At 40.3% G+C, this 16,939-nt stretch overlaps 1 protein-coding gene and 1 pseudogene across 6 annotated transcripts in view; one reads left to right on the top strand and one right to left on the bottom strand.

Annotated features, from left to right (window-relative positions):
- PIP5K1B (phosphatidylinositol-4-phosphate 5-kinase type 1 beta) overlaps positions 1–16,939 on the top strand; it is a 488,372-nt gene that overhangs the window by 259,358 nt on the left and 212,075 nt on the right. Inside the window, exon 1 of one of the 6 annotated variants that reach the window (XM_074394721.1) lies at positions 15–15,142. The exons of the other annotated variants lie outside the window; for them this stretch is intronic. The gene's annotated coding sequence lies outside the window, so the exon portion shown is untranslated. Of the gene's footprint in view, positions 1–14; positions 15,143–16,939 lie in introns of those variants that run through there. 6 annotated transcript variants of the gene reach the window in all.
- Positions 1–16,939, bottom strand: part of LOC104652606 (AP-3 complex subunit mu-2 pseudogene) — a 30,435-nt pseudogene that overhangs the window by 6,557 nt on the left and 6,939 nt on the right.

The following is a 16,939-nucleotide window of genomic DNA, read 5'->3' as shown; positions in this document are numbered from 1 at the left end:
TTTCCTCTGAATCGGTGTACTACCCTCTGCCTGTACTCGTAACTTTGTGTGTGTGTGTGTGTGTGTGTGTGTGTGTGTGTGTGTGTGAGAATGGTTAAAAGAGCTGAGTCTCTGCAGGCTGGTAGAACTACATTCCACACCTAACCTCATTTACAAGCTTTCTGATTTTAGGCAAATAGCTTAATCTTTGTGTGCCTTAGTCTTTTCATCTGTTAAATGGGAGTGGTTCTTACCGCAAAAAGTAGTAAGGATTACAAAGGAATTTTCTATAAAGTTGTAAAGTTATTTATTAAAAAACCTGGTAACTTGAATAAATGGAAACCCAAAGAATATATGTAATATATGGAATAATCCCCTCTCTTTAGGGCAGATTTCCTGAAGGAAAGGAACAATAGTTTATCTATCTTTCCTAATACCAAATCACTGAAAAAGAACTCAGTGAATGTTTATTAATGGTGACAGATAGTGCTTTGGAAAATGTGTGGATTGTTCGCTCACAGAAATCTGTGGCATGTATGTCTTAATGTATTTGCATATTAGCAGGTGTTGTAGGCTTTAGGAAATCTTCCAGACTAAAACGCTTACTAGGGAAATGATGTTGCAATTTTGATAGAATATGAAGTCAGTGAGTTTTCCTAACATTCATGAAAATTTCTGGGCTTTTCCTATTTCATTCATTTTTTCATAGAGAATTCAGAAATCTGCTTTAATTTTAATACGGTCTATCAACCTTTAATTAGGAGAAGAATTTAAATGACATTTACTTTTGAGCAAACTTTCATAAGACATGTATTTTAGTCATGTGAAAAAATATTAGAAAAACAAAATAAACAAGTAAATTATACCCTTTTTTTTTTTTCCTTTGTTTTTATTGTACTTCAGGTTCTGGAGTACATGGGCAGATGATGCGGGATTGTTGCATAGGTACATACATGGCAAGGTGGTTTGTTTCCTTCATCCCACCATCACCTATATCTGATATTTCTCCCCATATCCCTCCCCAACCTCCCCACCCCGCACTGTCCCTCCCTTAGCACCCCGAATAGACCCCAGTGTGTGATGCTCCTCTCACTGTGCTCATGTGTTCTCATTGTTTGACACCCGCCTGTGAGTGAGAGCATGTGGTATTTGGCTTTTCGTTCTTGTGTCAGTTTACTGAGAATGATGGTTTCCAGATTCATCCACATCCCTGCAAAGAACATGAACTCATCATTTTTTACAACTGTGTAGTATTCCTTGGCATATATGTGTCACATTTTCTTTGTCTTTATGGCTGTGTCGTATTCCATGGTGTATATGTGCCACATTTTCTCTGTCAAGTCTATCATTGAAGGGCATTTGGGTTGGTTCCAGGTCTTTGCTATTGTAAACAGTACTGCAATGAATATATGTGTGCATATGTCTTTATGATAGGATGATTTATAATCCTTTGGGTATGAACCAAACAATGGGATTGCTGGGTCAAATGGAATTTCTATTTCTAGATCCTTGAGGAATCACCACAGTTCCACAAGGGTTGAACTAATTTACACTCCCAACCAACAGTGTAAAAGTGTTCCTTTTTCTCCACATCCTCTCCAGCATCTGTTGTCTCCTGATTTTTTAATGATCTCTATTTTAACTGGCGTGAGATGGTATCTCAATGTGATTTTGATTTGCATCTCTCTGAAGAACAGTGATGATGAACACTTTTTCATATGTTTGTTGGCCTCATAAATGTCTAAAGTGTCTGTTCATGTCTTTCACCCATTTTTGAATGGGTTTTTTTTGTTGTTGTTGTTTTTGTTTGTTTTTTGTAAATCTGTTTTAGTTCTTTGTAGATTCTGGATATTAGGCCTTTGTCAGATGGGTAGATTGCAAAATTTTTTTCCCATTTTGTTGGTTGCCAGTTCACTCTAATGATGGTTTCTTTTGCTGTGCAGAAACTCTTAAGTTTGATTAGATCCCATTTGTCTATTTTGGCTTTTGTTGCCATTGCTTTTGGTGTCTTAGTCATGGAGTCCTTGCCTATGCTTATGTCCTGAATAGTTTTGCCTAGGTTTTCTTCTAGGATTTTTATGGTGTTAGGTTTTATGTTTAAATCTTTCATCTATCTGGAGTTAATTTTAGTGCAGGGTGTAAGGAAGGGGTCCAGTTTCAGCTTTCTGTAGATGGCTAGCCAGTTTTCCCAACACTATTTATTAAATTGGGAATCTTTTCCCCATTGGATGTTTTTGTCAGGTTTGTCAAAGATCAGGTGGTTGTAGATGTGTGGTGTTGCCTCCGAAACCTCTGTTCTGTTCCATTGGTCTATGTCTCTGTTTTGGTACAAGTACCATGCTGTTTTGATTAGAGTAGCCTTGTCGTATAGTTTGAAGTCAGGTAGTATGATGCCTCCAGCTTTGTTCTTTTTGCTTAGGATTACCTTGGCTATACAGGCTCTCTTTTGGTTCCATATGAAGTTTAAGGTGGTTTTTTCCAGTTCTGTGAAGATCAATGGTAGCTTGATGGGTATAGCATTGAATCTATAAATTACTTTGGGCAGTATGGCCATTTTCATGATATTGATTCTTCCTAACCATGAGCATGGAATGTTTTTTCATCTGTTTGTGTCCTCTCTTATTTCCTTGAGCAGTGGTTTGTAGTTCTTGAAGAGGTCCTTCGCATCCTTTTTTAGTTGTATTCCTAGGTATTTTATTCTCTTTGTAGCAGTTGTGAATAGGAGTTCCCTCATGATTTGGCTCTCTGTTTGTCTGTTATTGGTATATAGGAATGCTTGTGATTTCTGAACATTTGCTGAAGTTGCTTATCAGCTTAAGGAGATTCTGGGGTGAGACGATGGGGTCTTCTAAATATACAGTCATGTTGTGTGTAAATAAAGACAATTGGACTTGCTCTTTTCCTAATTGAATATGCTTTAATTTTTTTCTTGCCTAATTGCTCTGGCTAGAACTTCCAATACTATGTTGAATAGGAATGGTGAGAGAGGGCATCCTTGTCTAGTGTAAGATTTCAAAGGGAATGCTTCCAGTTTTTGCCTGTTCAGTATGATATTGGCTGTGGGTTTGTCATAAATAGCTTTTATTTTTTTGAGATACGTTGTGTCAATACCTAGTTTATTAAGAGTTTTTAGCATAATGGGCTGTTGAATTTTGTTGAAGGCCTTCTCTGCATCTATTGGGATGATCATGTGGTTTTTGCCTTTGGTTCTAAATTATAGCTTCTAATGGGAGAAGAGGTGCAGGTTCATTTTAGAAATTGTAGAAAATTCTGGTAAGCGAAAAGTAGTACACTTCGCTGAGATGCCATTGTCCGCACTTCATGTATATTGTTCCAGGCTTTTCCTTTGTCTAGGTATGCATATGTGATTTTCATACAACAATAGCATCCTACTGTATATTCAGCTCCATAAACTACTTTTATTCTCCATATAATATACAGCAAATATTTTAAATATGCTTCTGCATTTTTGATAGTTGCATGATATTTTGTTCTCTGGATCTACCACCGTTAAACCACTGTTACTCTTTAGGATATTTTCAGTTTTTTCCTCAATTACAAACAATGTTCTGGTACATCTAAAGACCACAAACATTTCTTAGACTTGCCAGTATAAAATACCTAATTCAACTTTGTCCATTCTTAAAACATTCCTTTCTGAGTTGGTTTTGTTATTTATTTGATGGTCATGTTTGGAACTCCTGTGTGTGACTGAAAAAAAAAAAAAAGTATAGTGCTCTTAAAATAATCTGCATTTCAAACTTTTCCCGTGAATCTAAGACAGCATTTTCTTCATTTGATCTCAACTAGAGAGTTTTGATAATGTCATCAGGAAATGTTGCTCCAAGGCTATCTTCTCCTCAACTAGAGCAACCTGTAATTCAGGGCCAGTGAGGTTACCAGGAAGTCAGTCATCCTCACCATTGTGTCATTTGAATGAAAGAAAGGCTGGAGCACAGGGAGTGGGACGATGAGGAAGAAGCCAGAGTTAGATATCTATCCCACTGATTGAAGGTCACCACTGTTTCCATCTTTCATAGCTATAGAAACTTGAGATCCCACGTTTTCTAAGTTAGTTATTAAGTATTGCCTCCGGTTGCCCAGTGAAACATCTCAGAAATTCTAGTATTTGGACATCAAAACTAGCAAAACTAGCATGTTTCTGTTTTATACCCCTAAATTAAATGACAACAAAATCCTTTATGACATGGTTGTCAGTTTTAGGGTTATAAAATATGGTGACCATATTTATAGAGCTTAGGAAAAGGAATAAAAGAGATGACTTAATTATTCATTTTTGCAGTAAATGTTTGGAGAATGAAAACTTACTATGTGTCTGGCACTGTGCTAGGGCCTGGACTTACAAAGATGAGTGGACAAGTCCTTAAGTTGCTGTTGGTATGGTAAACACATATATGTTTAATGTCTACAATTCTTTGTGGTTATTTGTTGCTGTGTAAAAGATATATGGTCAAGATGCTACAGGAACCCAGAGGAAGGAAATGCAAAAATTTTTACGGAGAAAACTCTTTAGCAGGTTGATAAGTAGCTAGGCATTCCCCAGGGAGACAAGGGGCACATGATGAGTTTCATTCAATATATGCAAATAACAGAGTATATTCTATGAATTTCCAGCAAACAAGAATGGCAATGTTGATTTAAAACATTTGGAGTAAGTATTGGGTTGAATTTTTTGTTGGTGATGGTGGTAGTGTTTACTGATTGTTTTTATTTTTCTATATTTCTGAGTTTTTAAAAAATCTCCATTGTTTATTCCTTTTTAAGAAATTACTAAACCATGTGATCCTGAAAGATCAGATGAAATGGATATGACTTACTAAGGAGTTTTTGTAATTACTTCTTGTCTCAGTGGCATACTTTTTACCTGACCTGGATTTAATCACTTAGAAATCATGGCTACAGATTCACAAAGAGATTGGAAGAAAGAATAGATAAAGAATATATAGTTAAAATTATCTGCTAAATTTTTTGTGCTGTTAGTAATTAATACTCCAAAATATGATAAAGATCACTGAGCACCTTTTTTGGTTTTGGCATTGGAAAAGCCTTGGGCTGTATGTACATTCCGAGATTTCAAACAAAGCAGATTTATAGTGGAAAGGAACAAGAGGTTTAGACTAAATAGAAATGTTGTAAGAGAGCCATAATGATCTTATTTAAATATTTTCCACATGAAATAGGCATGTAGTACTCTTATGCTACTGCCATTATTTTTTAATAAATGAGTTTACATCCATGATGGTTTTTTTAAATTCTCCATGGAGTTACATTTGATAGCCAATGTGATATTTGAAGAAAACAATGTATTGGAGACAAGATTTGAATTAAACTTTCTCAAAGTATAATGAATCCTTTATTGATTTTGAGCTTGTTTTATAAGAAAGGAATTTTTGTTTATGTTTTAGAAGCCTAATGAATAGAAGTCTGGAGAGCAATAATTGGGGTGAATTTCTAAGATGGTTGTATGATTGTTGACTTGGTAAATATTTCTTGAGCACTTACTATGGACCCTATGGACCAGACATTGAACTGAATTAACTTTCTCTCTAGTTCATAATGGACATGTGAAGCTGCTTGCTTCATGGAGTTTACATTATAGTGAGAGGAAATACACTAAAGCAATAAAAGGTAGTTAGTAGTTAGTAAAATCACTGCCAGGTACAAAAAATGTTAGGAAGGAAATAAACAATGGGCTGATAACTCGAACCACAGAGAAGCGCTTGCTTTGGGTAGAGTGGCCAGAGAGAATCATCATGGGCAAGGGGGAGGCACGTACATGCCCTTGAGGAATTGAAAGGAGGCTGGTGAGTGAAAGGAAGAATAGCTTCAGATGAGTGTAGAGAGCTAGGCAGATGGCAGACCACACGAGGTCTCATAGGCCAAGGTCAGAAGTCTGGATTTTATTCCAATGTAACGAGAAGGCATTAAAGGGTTTTACACAAGGCCTAACCTGAACTGATTTTCTTTTTAAGACCATTTTTTCCCTGTGGAGAATGGAAGCAGGGAGACCAAGTAGGAGGATGTTATATTAGTCTAGGTAAGAGATGTTGGTGACTGGGCTGAAGGATAGCAATAAGGGTGGAGAGCAAAAGATGGTTTTGAGAAATCAGCAAGACTTGGGAGAGAGCAAACCAAGGGGAAGGAGAGAGAAATCAAAATTGACTGGTTGTCAGTGAAGTTTACTGATGAGTAAACTTGGGAATGAAGTGACATTGAATTAGATGGGAAAGTTCGCAGGGATGGAAATAGAGAAGGGTTTGAGTTTTGTTTAGGACCTATCTCTAATATGCTTGTGAGGATTCTAAAGGGAGCTGTCAGTTGGACGTATAAGTTCAACGCTAAAGAAATCTGAATGCAGCTAAAATTATATTTGAGATAACCACACCTTCCATCAATATGTTGGCTTTAATTTTAAAAAACATTTGGAGTATAATTGATAATACTGAAACTCTCTGTCTATAGCATATATCCTCTGTTCATCAGTGACTAATTTTAGGGCACACACCAGCTGTGCAAATGAATGAAGTCCTCTTAGTTGCACTTCTTATCAAAATCCCAATGGCATTTTTTATGGAAATAGAAAAATAATTAAATTCATATGGAACCACAAAAGAGCCCAAATAGCCAAAGCAATCCTCAGAAAGAAGAACAAAGTTGAAGGCATCACACTTCCTAATTTCAAAATATATTACAAGCCACAGTAATCAGAAGAATATGGTACTCTCATAAAAATAGACGTATAGACCAATGAAATAGAATAGAGGACCCAGAAATGAACCCATGCAATTGATCTTCCACAGGTGTGCTAAGAATACACAATAGGAAAAGATAGTATCTTCAACAAATGGTGTTGGGAAACTGGATATCCATATGTGAAAGAATGAAACTAGACTTTCATACTACACATAAAACCAACTTAAAATGAATTAATGACTTAAAGATAGTACCTGAAACTGTGACACTCCTAGGAGAAAAGCTAGGGTAAAGTCTTCATGACGTTGGTTTTGGCAATGATTTCTTGGATATGACGTCAGAATCACAGGCAACAAAAGCAAAAGCAGCAATTAGGACTAGGACAATTTCAAACTCAAGAGCTTCTGTACAGCAAAGTAAAAGATCAACAGACTGAAAAGGCAACTCATGGAATGGGAGAAAATATTAACAAACTTTACATCTGAAAGGGGTTAATACTCAAAATATGTAGGGAACCCCTACAACCCAGTAGCAGAAGAGAAAATAAGGAGGCTGACTGAAAAATAGGCAAAGGACTTAAGTAGATATTTCTCCAAAGAAGACATACATGAACCTGGCCTTCCCATGTCAGGTTCCTTTGAGAAACTGAAATTAGTGATGGCGAAGGAGCTGGTGGAGATACTTGTGGGCAGCAGGTGCCCAGTTTGAGCCAGTGAGTGAGGAGAAGCCTCACACACAGCATGTGGTATGTGGCTATCATTTCTTCTCTTGCCTGGGCTCTGCAAATGTTGGGGGTAGACCTTTCCTTTGGAAAGCTAGTCCTTGAGGTTTGTCCCATGCCTTTTATCCAGCATCTAGACAGGGCCTGGACATGCACAGGTGTTTGCTAAATGAATGAATAATCCAGTATTCTTTGGTTTCTGTGGCCTGGGGAAACATGGGTATCTTGAACTACCTTGGGTTCTACAGACCTCACCATTTCCTTTTCATTGATGTAACAAGGCCTTGAAGACCCATCCCAGTCAATCACCCATGGAAGAGAGTCTATGTCAAAAGGATGTTGGGCCTTTATGTGTGGTTCTACAGTTTGTGCAGCACACAAAGCTGCTCCACTGAAGGGCAGATAGAGGCTGATTTCCAGCCTCTTCTCAGCTGCCATGCTTTGTATTTGCTGTTGAAAAGGGGCCTTTTTCTTTGCAGGGTTAAATCTGCCCACAGGTGGTAGCTTTTTCTGATTTTACTGCAAGGGCATAGGCTTTTGCTAAGTCAGAAACGGTGCTTTTTGTCATTAAAACAAAGGTGTCCTAGGCTTCCCAGCATCATGTGAGGGTAGGATATTTGGGTACCCTTGCTCCAAATTCTCCATGACTGTGAAGTTCTTGAGAAACTTGAGCTGTAAGCAAGCACTCCAAGTGTCTGAAGACTTTAAGAAGTTATCTCCCTGTGCTTGCCTCTTTTCTCCCCTCGTATAGAAACCCCAGATAGGAAAAGTGTTGATTCAGGTTGCAGGGTTCCATGCCTTTTCCTAGGGCTCTCAGGCCTCTCTAAGTCAGCACCTGCTGCTACCACACAGGTGGATTGGGCCATAGATATTGTAACCCATTGCTCTCTTTCCAGAGCCTCTGCCTTCCTTCTGATAAGGCAAATTGAAATTGCGTGTGTGAGAGGGGATGGAGAAGGTACTTTGCTTGAGTCAGGACATAGTCCTTTATATTCTGCTGAAAAATCTCAGAGGAGGGCTATCCAGGGGAAAATAACAAGCCCGGGCATGAGAGAACTTAGAATTCCAGGAGGACTTAGCAATATTAACACTAGGGAAAGGGCACTTTTTTTTCTATTGGATTGCTAATAATCACAACAATGTTAGATACTTCCTGGATTCCTTTCGGTTGGGCTGAACTTAAGAATTATAGGTTTATGCTGTTCCTTGATGCTGAGAAAAGAGGGTACGTATCCACCGCACAGTGGTGGACGTTGAGGCAGCCTGCCAGGTGGGAGAGATTTGAAATATATTCCAAGACAAAAGATTTGGAATTGTTTTTTCCTGCTTTCAAAACCATAGGAATTGACAGTTTAATAATAAGATTACAGAGGTACTCCTGTGAATATAATATACCACTTGAAAGAAGTACATTCGGTCAGACTGGACTGAATCTCATCAAACAGATAAGGGAAAGTCCGGAGTTAATTTTTCAATTAGGGACAAGGTTGCTTTGAAATTTCAGTGCTGTAGATATACCTGAAAAGAATATAGCAGACTCAGACACACCTGAGTATGGTTTGAAGCCAAAGAAGAGCATGCTCCAAACTAAGCCCAATCTCACGTTAAGAAGCCTTCATTATTTAGAGAGACCACCACACAGGCTGTCTGTACTTTGTTTTTTGACTGATGTTAGGTTGAATTCTGATGGAATGAATGATGGGGGTTTGCCCCAGCATATTAACAGCCCACTTCAGCCCTTGAGTGTGGAAACAGGCAATAGAGAGTGAAGTCAGTGTGTAACCATCACAGAAAACAGATTAGAAGAAGGCACCCCACCAGATAAATGATGAGCATCTCTGGGTGAGTAGATCGATGGCCCCTTTTATTTTCTTTGTGATTTTTCTGTCTTTTTCTAATATTTCTAAAATAGATATGAGTTATTTATAATGATTTTTAAAGTTATTCTGAAAGAGAATCTATTTAAAGAAACAAACTTTGTGAAATGGACTTGGAACAGAAAAAAAAAAAAACCCTTATGGAAGTATTCGAAGTAGTAAATTGTAGCCATCTTTAGTTTTTCATTTCAATTTGATGCTTGAACATGCATTGATTATCCAATGCTAAAGGCAGGAAGGAAGAAAACATTTATGAAGCGTTTTCTTAATGTGTAAGGACTAAAAATGAGACATCCTTTCTAAACTCAAGGTAGCTTACATAAAAATAACAGAAATACTCATATGTGGATTAAAATTTCCATTTTTGAGTCTGTTCATGTGCCAGGCACTGTGATGGATAGAAAATGGATGGATGGATGGATGGATAGATAGATAGATAGATAGATAGAGGTTATTGCCTTCAAGGGGCTGATAGTATAGTAGAAAGGGAAGAAATTTAAACTGAGCATTACAATATAGTCAGCAAGTGTCACAACAGAGGTTGTCCCAGAGCAAGCAAGCACAGAGAACAGACACTGCCCTTTGCCTCAGGAGGGGTAGGAGAGGATTTATAAGAGGAAGTCATGCCTGCACTGCATCTTTGAAGACAAAGAGCACTTAGCCCGAGAGTGAAGAGGATGTGGCATGCCAGGCACTGAAGTGTGTACAAAGGTAAGATGCAGAGAGAACCATGCATTCTGAGAGCTAACAGTCATCCCATATGGCTGCAATTGTGTTGGGGGTGGGCTCTGAGGAGAGATGAGTCATGAGAGGTCATATGCTGTGCTAAAAACTCTGAGGTCTGCCCTGAAGCAGTGGGAAGCCCTTGCAGGATTTTAAAGAAGGAGAGTGACTAGACAGATTTGCATATAGAAAAGTCCTTATAGCAATGTTGTGCCCCAAAAAGGCAGACTAATTAGGAGTCTTGGACAGCAATTTGTGTTAGAAATGGTGAAATCTCCATGAAGTTCGTATAAGGGAAAATGCAGAGAAAGACTCAGAGTCAAGGAACATCAAGGAGATTGATTGGAAACAGCTTAATTGATGGTTTGTGGGGATGCTGTATTGAGGAGGAATTGGGATGGCCCCTTGATTTCTGGCTTGGACATCTGGATGCTAATGATGGCATTCTTTGAGTAAGATGGGATATGATAAGCTGCAGTTGAAGCATTTTAAATTTATAGTGCCTGCGAGATACTGTAGAAACCCTAAAAGCAGCTGGGAATATAAATCTTGAGCTCGGGAAAGCAGTCTGGTCTCAAAGAGTATTTCAGAGTCATCACAAGTAGGTTTCAATTAAAGCCGTTGATGATGGAAGAGATTATTCAGAAGCAGTGAGAAGAAAAGAATTCAGAAGACCATGAGGAACAGGAACATTTAAGAGACAGTCAAGAAAGGAGGAAGCCTGACAGAGAGCCCAAGACAAAGTGTTCAGATAGGTGGAGGAGAGCCAGGCATACCAGGAAGGGAAAACCAGGCATATTTGGAGGTCCTGCTCATGCCATCTCCCAAGTCCATCTTCTGTGGGAGAAAGGTCAAAGAGCAAATGCCAAGTGGTAGAAATCCCCATGCCAACTGAGTTTGCTTCTAACAAGTCTCTCTGGATGTAAATATCTGTCGACACCTCACTGCTAGAATGTCTGGGAATACAAGTTCCTTATTTGTTTAACTGGGCATATTGCCTTCCTAAATACAACTAGGATCCTGTTAATAAAGCACATGGGGAAAAGAGATTTGGATTCTTTGGGGTAGGCAAATAGCAGTATTGGCCACGTCAGGTAGCCAAGGGAAGAGAGACAGTCAGTGAAGGGGGACTGGCCATTCTTCAGTTCAGCACAGATTTGAGAGCCTGCTGTGTGCAGGGTACTCAGTGTCAGTGCCTCAGAGAAGTCAAAGAAGGTCATGAATGAAATGACTGCTTGGGTGAAGCAACGAGGAGTCCAACTTGTGAACTCGAGGTGGTTGTCCGGGAGGCTGGATTGCTGTGCCTCCATGAGCGTATGGAGGGGCAGGGGTAAAGATGGAGAATGGATAATGATAGTCTTTTGAGGAGTTTGACTTTGAGCATAAAGGGAGTGGGATGATGCTGCAGCCAGGAGGGAACAGCAGGGCGAAGAAGAGGTTTCAGGAGATAGAAGGAAAGCTCTCAGGAAGGAGTTCACATGCCCGTATTCTCAGAGTGAAGAGCCACATGAGAGGAAGTAGTTGATTCAGGAAAAATAATATCTGATAGCGCTCCAGACAGGTATGTATTGTGGGGAGTGGAGAACATACCTTAGCTGTGCATCAGAGAGGGACAAGGCTGGGTATGGACGCTCATGGTTCACAGGTGGGAAGGCGGGAAACGAAGGGCCCACCCTTCCTCTGGGAGGCAGGGGGCAGGATGCAGAGATTGCTGGGCAGCGGACTTAAGGAAATAAGCGAAGTCATCAAATAAGCAGTATTAGCAGAGAGGTTAAGAGCCACTTTGGAACTGGACTGTCTGTACATTCCCATCCTGGCTCCAACTGTCTGATTTTGGGCAAGTTATTTACATATTTTATTTAATGCTTTTAGTTTTCAGTTTCTTGTTTTTTGTTTTGAGAGACAGTGTCTCTCACTCTGTCATTCAGGATGGAGTGCAGTGGCATGACCATATCTCACTGCAGCCTTGAACTTCTGAGTTCAAGTGATCCTCCAGCCTTGGCCTCCCAAAGCACTGGAACTACAGGTGTACACCACGTCACCCCCAGCTTGAGACAAGTTATTTAACCTTTCTGTTGCCTTTGTTTTCCTCTGCAGCCAAACAATGAGGATAATAACAGAAGCCTGTTCCTTGGAGTTGTTGGGAGAATTAAATGAGTTAATTCATGTAGTACTTGTCTGAGTGCCTGGCACAAAGGAGTGCTTCATATACATTGCTCTGGTAATTATTATTGATAGGTCTGAGAGCATATGCAGTCCAGGGTCATCTAAACACCTGACTATTCCAGAATATAAGTGTATTGGCCAAGGGCTGTGAGGGCACAGCAGAGGAAGCACTGCATTCTTCAAGGAAGTCCTTAGGGAGAAGCATTTGAGATTGGCCCAGCCCTGGAGAGGCTAGTTCAAGTAGAACAAACACTGTTGGTGCAGGCAGGAGGCTGTCAGAGCACCTGCCACATTTGCAGAAGTGAGAGCCCTCTAAGACTTGAGAGGGTGCATGTGGGGCACAGAGGGCCCTGTGTACAAAGGCTCCTTCACCTCAAGGGCAGGAAGAATGGAGGAGGAGTGTCCATAGCAGAGGGTGAGCACCAGTTTCTTCTGTAGCCACCGGAAGGTTGGGAGCAGGGCAATGAGGGCCCGACCTGCCTTGTGGTGCTCCTTCTGGTGAGAGTAGCAAAATAGTCATCACAATGCTGAATGTAGGGAGTGCGTTCGGTGTGCCAGGAACATTGCAGTGCTGTAAATCCGGGACAGTACTAATGACTGCCTTGTGAGAGAGGTGCTAGTAGTTTTCTATTTCCCGCATGAGGAAACAGGCACACAGAGTTTAAGCAACTTGAGGAGGCCATACAGCTGGAGTGAGGCAGAGTCAACAGTGAAGCCAGTCATGGTTGTGACACCAGAGCCCCTTCCTGTGACCACCAAGCTGTTATCCCCTGTCACATTAGGGTGTGACTCCCCAGAGGAGGTAGTGACAAGTGAAGATTGGAGTGATGGCCTCAGCTAGGCTTATAGCAGCTTACTGATAATTTCTGTCTTAGTCAAGGAGAGTTTGGCGATAATGACTGGAAATTTCTGCAAAGAACTCAAGTAAATGCTGAATGGATTGTGAAGATACATGGGCCCTTCCAGAACCCAGTTGCTAGCTAGGGAGTATGGTTAGACATCACACAGCTGGGAGGTCGTCAGGCTGTAGCAGTACCTCTGTCTGTCTGGAAACACAGGGTCTTCTCTATGCATCTTTCTACAGTTTGATTAAATTGCAGCTTTCCTAGTTTCACTCTCCCATGACCTTGGCTAGCCCTGGCCCTAGCTGACCTGAAAAGTCCGGGGCCAAAACCACTTGACTCACTCAGCCCCTGTGTTATAGATAAAGTTCTTGCTGTGAATAATCTGCTGGTTTAGCCTGATTCAAGTGTCCCTCCTTGGTTCCTTTTGCAGCTGGGTTAAAGGTGGCACAGGTTACCACCAGGCAGGAAGAAAGCTGCTCTGATAACTCCATGATCTTCAGTAGTTAGTGAAGCTTGCACACCTCATCATCTTGACTTAACCCCTAATCCTGCACTCGTCAGTCCTTGGCTTTGCTCAGGTTCTGACAGTGTTTTTGTTGTAGACATCACGTGGGCTTCTTCCTTTCAGCCTGCAGCTCTGCCTTGGTCTTTCAGGTCTTCATCCTCATGACTATTGCAGCAGGCTCTAGATTCACCCTTCAAATCTGTTCTTCCCTTCCCATTTTGTCTTGACTTCTTTTAAGCAATATTACTTTTATAATATTTATTGGCCTCCACAGAAGCCTTCAGCAAATGTTCCTTGATTTGTCATATTTGTGGCTGTCTCCCAAGGCCATCTAGCCTGTCACTAATCGCCCTCTCCCCCTTGAATTCCCATCATATTAGCACAGGATAATTTTCTCTCACCAGACACGCCATGGCCCTTTCTTTCTATGGGTCTGCTCCTTCCCTCCTGCTCTGACATCTCACGCATTACTTAAGAATGCTGACTGTAGAACCTGATTCCAGAACAACCACTGTCACCTCCCTCTCCCCTGAACTCCTTTCAGTTTTGATTCTCCAGGGAAATTGTTGGTTCGTTGAAAGCAGCTGCCTGCCCAGTATGTCTTACACCTGCACACAGCCAAGCACATCTCAAACACTTGGAAAATTTAATATTCAGTGATTAATGGCTGATTTATGATCTCTTTTGGCCTTGGTATTTTTTTTTTTTTTTGCTTTTTAATTTTGTATTACATTTTAAAGAACATTCCATCTAAGCTCTCTGACTGTGATGATTGAATACTTGTTAGAGGCAAAGCCAAGTAAAAGCATTAACTCAATCCTGTCAGACTTTCTCATTATTACATGTACTTGAGTTTTGGCTTCTCTTTTGTGTGCCTTGAGAATAGGGGCCATCTCATTCATCTTGTGTACCTCAAAGTACCTCAGATAAAGACATCCTGGAATACATGTTTGAGTAAATGAATACCCTTCTCATGGAGAATAAATCATACTCGGTCATTCATGACTGTTTCTATCTAGGCATTTACATGTGTGCCTGGTTTGAAACCACTTTCATTATGTGTTACAATTAAGCCTATTCACCCAAACTACAGACAGGCGTTTTTAAAATTTGCGATTGGACAACATTGTTCTGTTCAGTCCTTTCCTGCCCATAACAGCGTTGGCCATCCCCTCCAATGACCGCATTTCCTTTATGTTCCTTTCTACTTCCCTGCTATGGCCTTTCAGACTTCCCCACAGGCACAGAGCCCCCAGACACCTGGTTCAGAGGAAGTTCTTCTTTTCTTTTCTTTTTTTTTTTTTTTTTTTGAGATGGAGTCTCTCTTTGTCACCCAGGCTGGAGTGCAGTGGTGCAACCTTGGCTCACTACAACCTCTGCCTCGCGGGTTCAAGTAATTTTCCTGCCTGAGCCTCCCAAGTAGCTAGGACTACAGGATCACGCCATCATGCGAGGCTAATTTTTTTGTATTTTTAGTAAAGACGGGATTTCACCATGTTAGCAAGGATGATCTCCATCTCCTGACCTCATGATCCGCCCACCTTGGCCACCCAAACTGCTGGGATTACACACGTGAGCCACCATGTGCGGCCTTCAGAGGAAGTTCTTTGGGGTAAACAATCAGCTGTTCTTTGTATCTGGGGCATATAGGGGGTCTGTGTGGCTTTGGCTTTCTCAGTAGAAAATCCAGAAATACTTTGCAGGCTGCTGCAGGAACAAAGCCAAACAGACTTGTTTATGTGTTTCCGAGACCAAATATTTTTCTACCAATCACAACTGGTAGAAATAATTTATTATTACAATAATAAATTATTGTAATAATTGAATAATTCCAGAAGCATGTACTCTTAGGGAAAAAAGAGGAAAATCGCTTAGAAATAAAATGTGAACAAAAAGCATAAGCTGGTGAATGAAAAATGAGAAATATTGCTATGTAGTAAAGATACAATATTGTGAAGTCTACCCAATATAAAATGTCTGGTAAAAACTGGGGAAGGCTGGGCACAGTGGCTCACACCTGTAATCCGAGCCCTTTGGGAGCCAAGGCAGGCAGATCACTTGAGGTCAGGAGTTCAAGACTATTCTGGCCCACATGCTAAAACCCTGTCTGTACTAAAAATACAAAAATTAGCCCAGTGTGGTGTTGCACACCTGTAATATCAGCAACCTAGGAGGCTGAGGCAGGAGAATTGCTTGAGCTTGGGAGGCAGAGGTTGCAGCGAGCTGTGATCACACCACCGCATTCCAGCCTCCGTGAGAGAGCGAGACTTTTGTCTCAAAGCAACAATACAAAAACAAAACAAAATAAAAACTGAGGGGAAAAAATGTAAGCCTGTTATAGAGGCAAGAAGCTCAACTATGTGAGATTATTTGTGATTATACCAGATGTGACTGGGAAGAGATAGAAAAGTAACAGTGTTAGTTAAATCCCCATGGATTCTTTGCCTCCAAGCCAAATATCATGACTGTCTACCTAATTACATCCCCTGATCCTGGCTCCCCCACCACACCCCGACACTACCACTAAATACAGGAACATATACTATGTCTTTGTATATGCAAAGTGAAAATCATTGCAGGAGAAGATCATGCAGTAGTGGTGTTTTTCATGAAAGGCTGTGAGTTACATTGGTATGAAAGCAACATATCCCTCATGGCTGTTTTCACTGGCGACTTTCTTTTGTCTAATGTTAGCAGTGAAGTCTTGGCTTGAAAAGGCTTGTGAATTCTTTTAGCACAACCTTTGTTGGGAAAATGAATTACAAGTGGTTCATTTGATGCTGATCCTTTTGTCATTGCCATTTATAGCTATTCTGTTTATTCACTTTGTGAGAGCCATTCTGAGAATTGATGAATGTGTTTTATGAGCGAATCTAAGAGCCCTGCAATTTGTTTTGATTGGTCTCCATTTGGATTCATAGCGAGCAGGTGCCATCATTTGGAATTGGTTTTGGCAGTGGCTTGGTTATATAAATATTAGATACATGAAGTGAAACCTCATTTAAATTATTTTCATCAGTAAGAATAGGAGAGCTTTACATTGCATGTAAGGCACCATAGTTCTATTTTTACAGCTTCGAACCGTACAAATGTGTAATGTACCATATGTCTGAATGTATGTATGTAGAAGTGGCTTCCATTGTACAAATATTTAACATACAGATTTTCTTCATGTAAGAGTTTATGCAAATATTCTTTTAAATACTCTAAGCCTATGATTTCTTAATGTAAGAGACATTTTTTTCTGGTCTGAAAACTACAGGTATTTCTGCTTTGGGAACTATGTTAAGGATCGTTTTAGTTTGGTGTATTTTTGTTGTTGTTTATATTTAAGCCTCAGAAAATAACCCAGCACATTTTTAAAGCTTTGCTTTCTCCTGCTTTGTTTTTGTTTTTGTTGCCAAACCCA

The sequence above is a fragment of the Saimiri boliviensis genome, chromosome 2, assembly GCF_048565385.1.
Source record: "Saimiri boliviensis isolate mSaiBol1 chromosome 2, mSaiBol1.pri, whole genome shotgun sequence".
NCBI classification, from domain to species: domain Eukaryota; kingdom Metazoa; phylum Chordata; class Mammalia; order Primates; family Cebidae; genus Saimiri; species Saimiri boliviensis.
The sequence above is the reverse complement of the archived record's forward strand: the minus strand, read 5'-3'. Positions and strand labels throughout refer to the sequence as shown.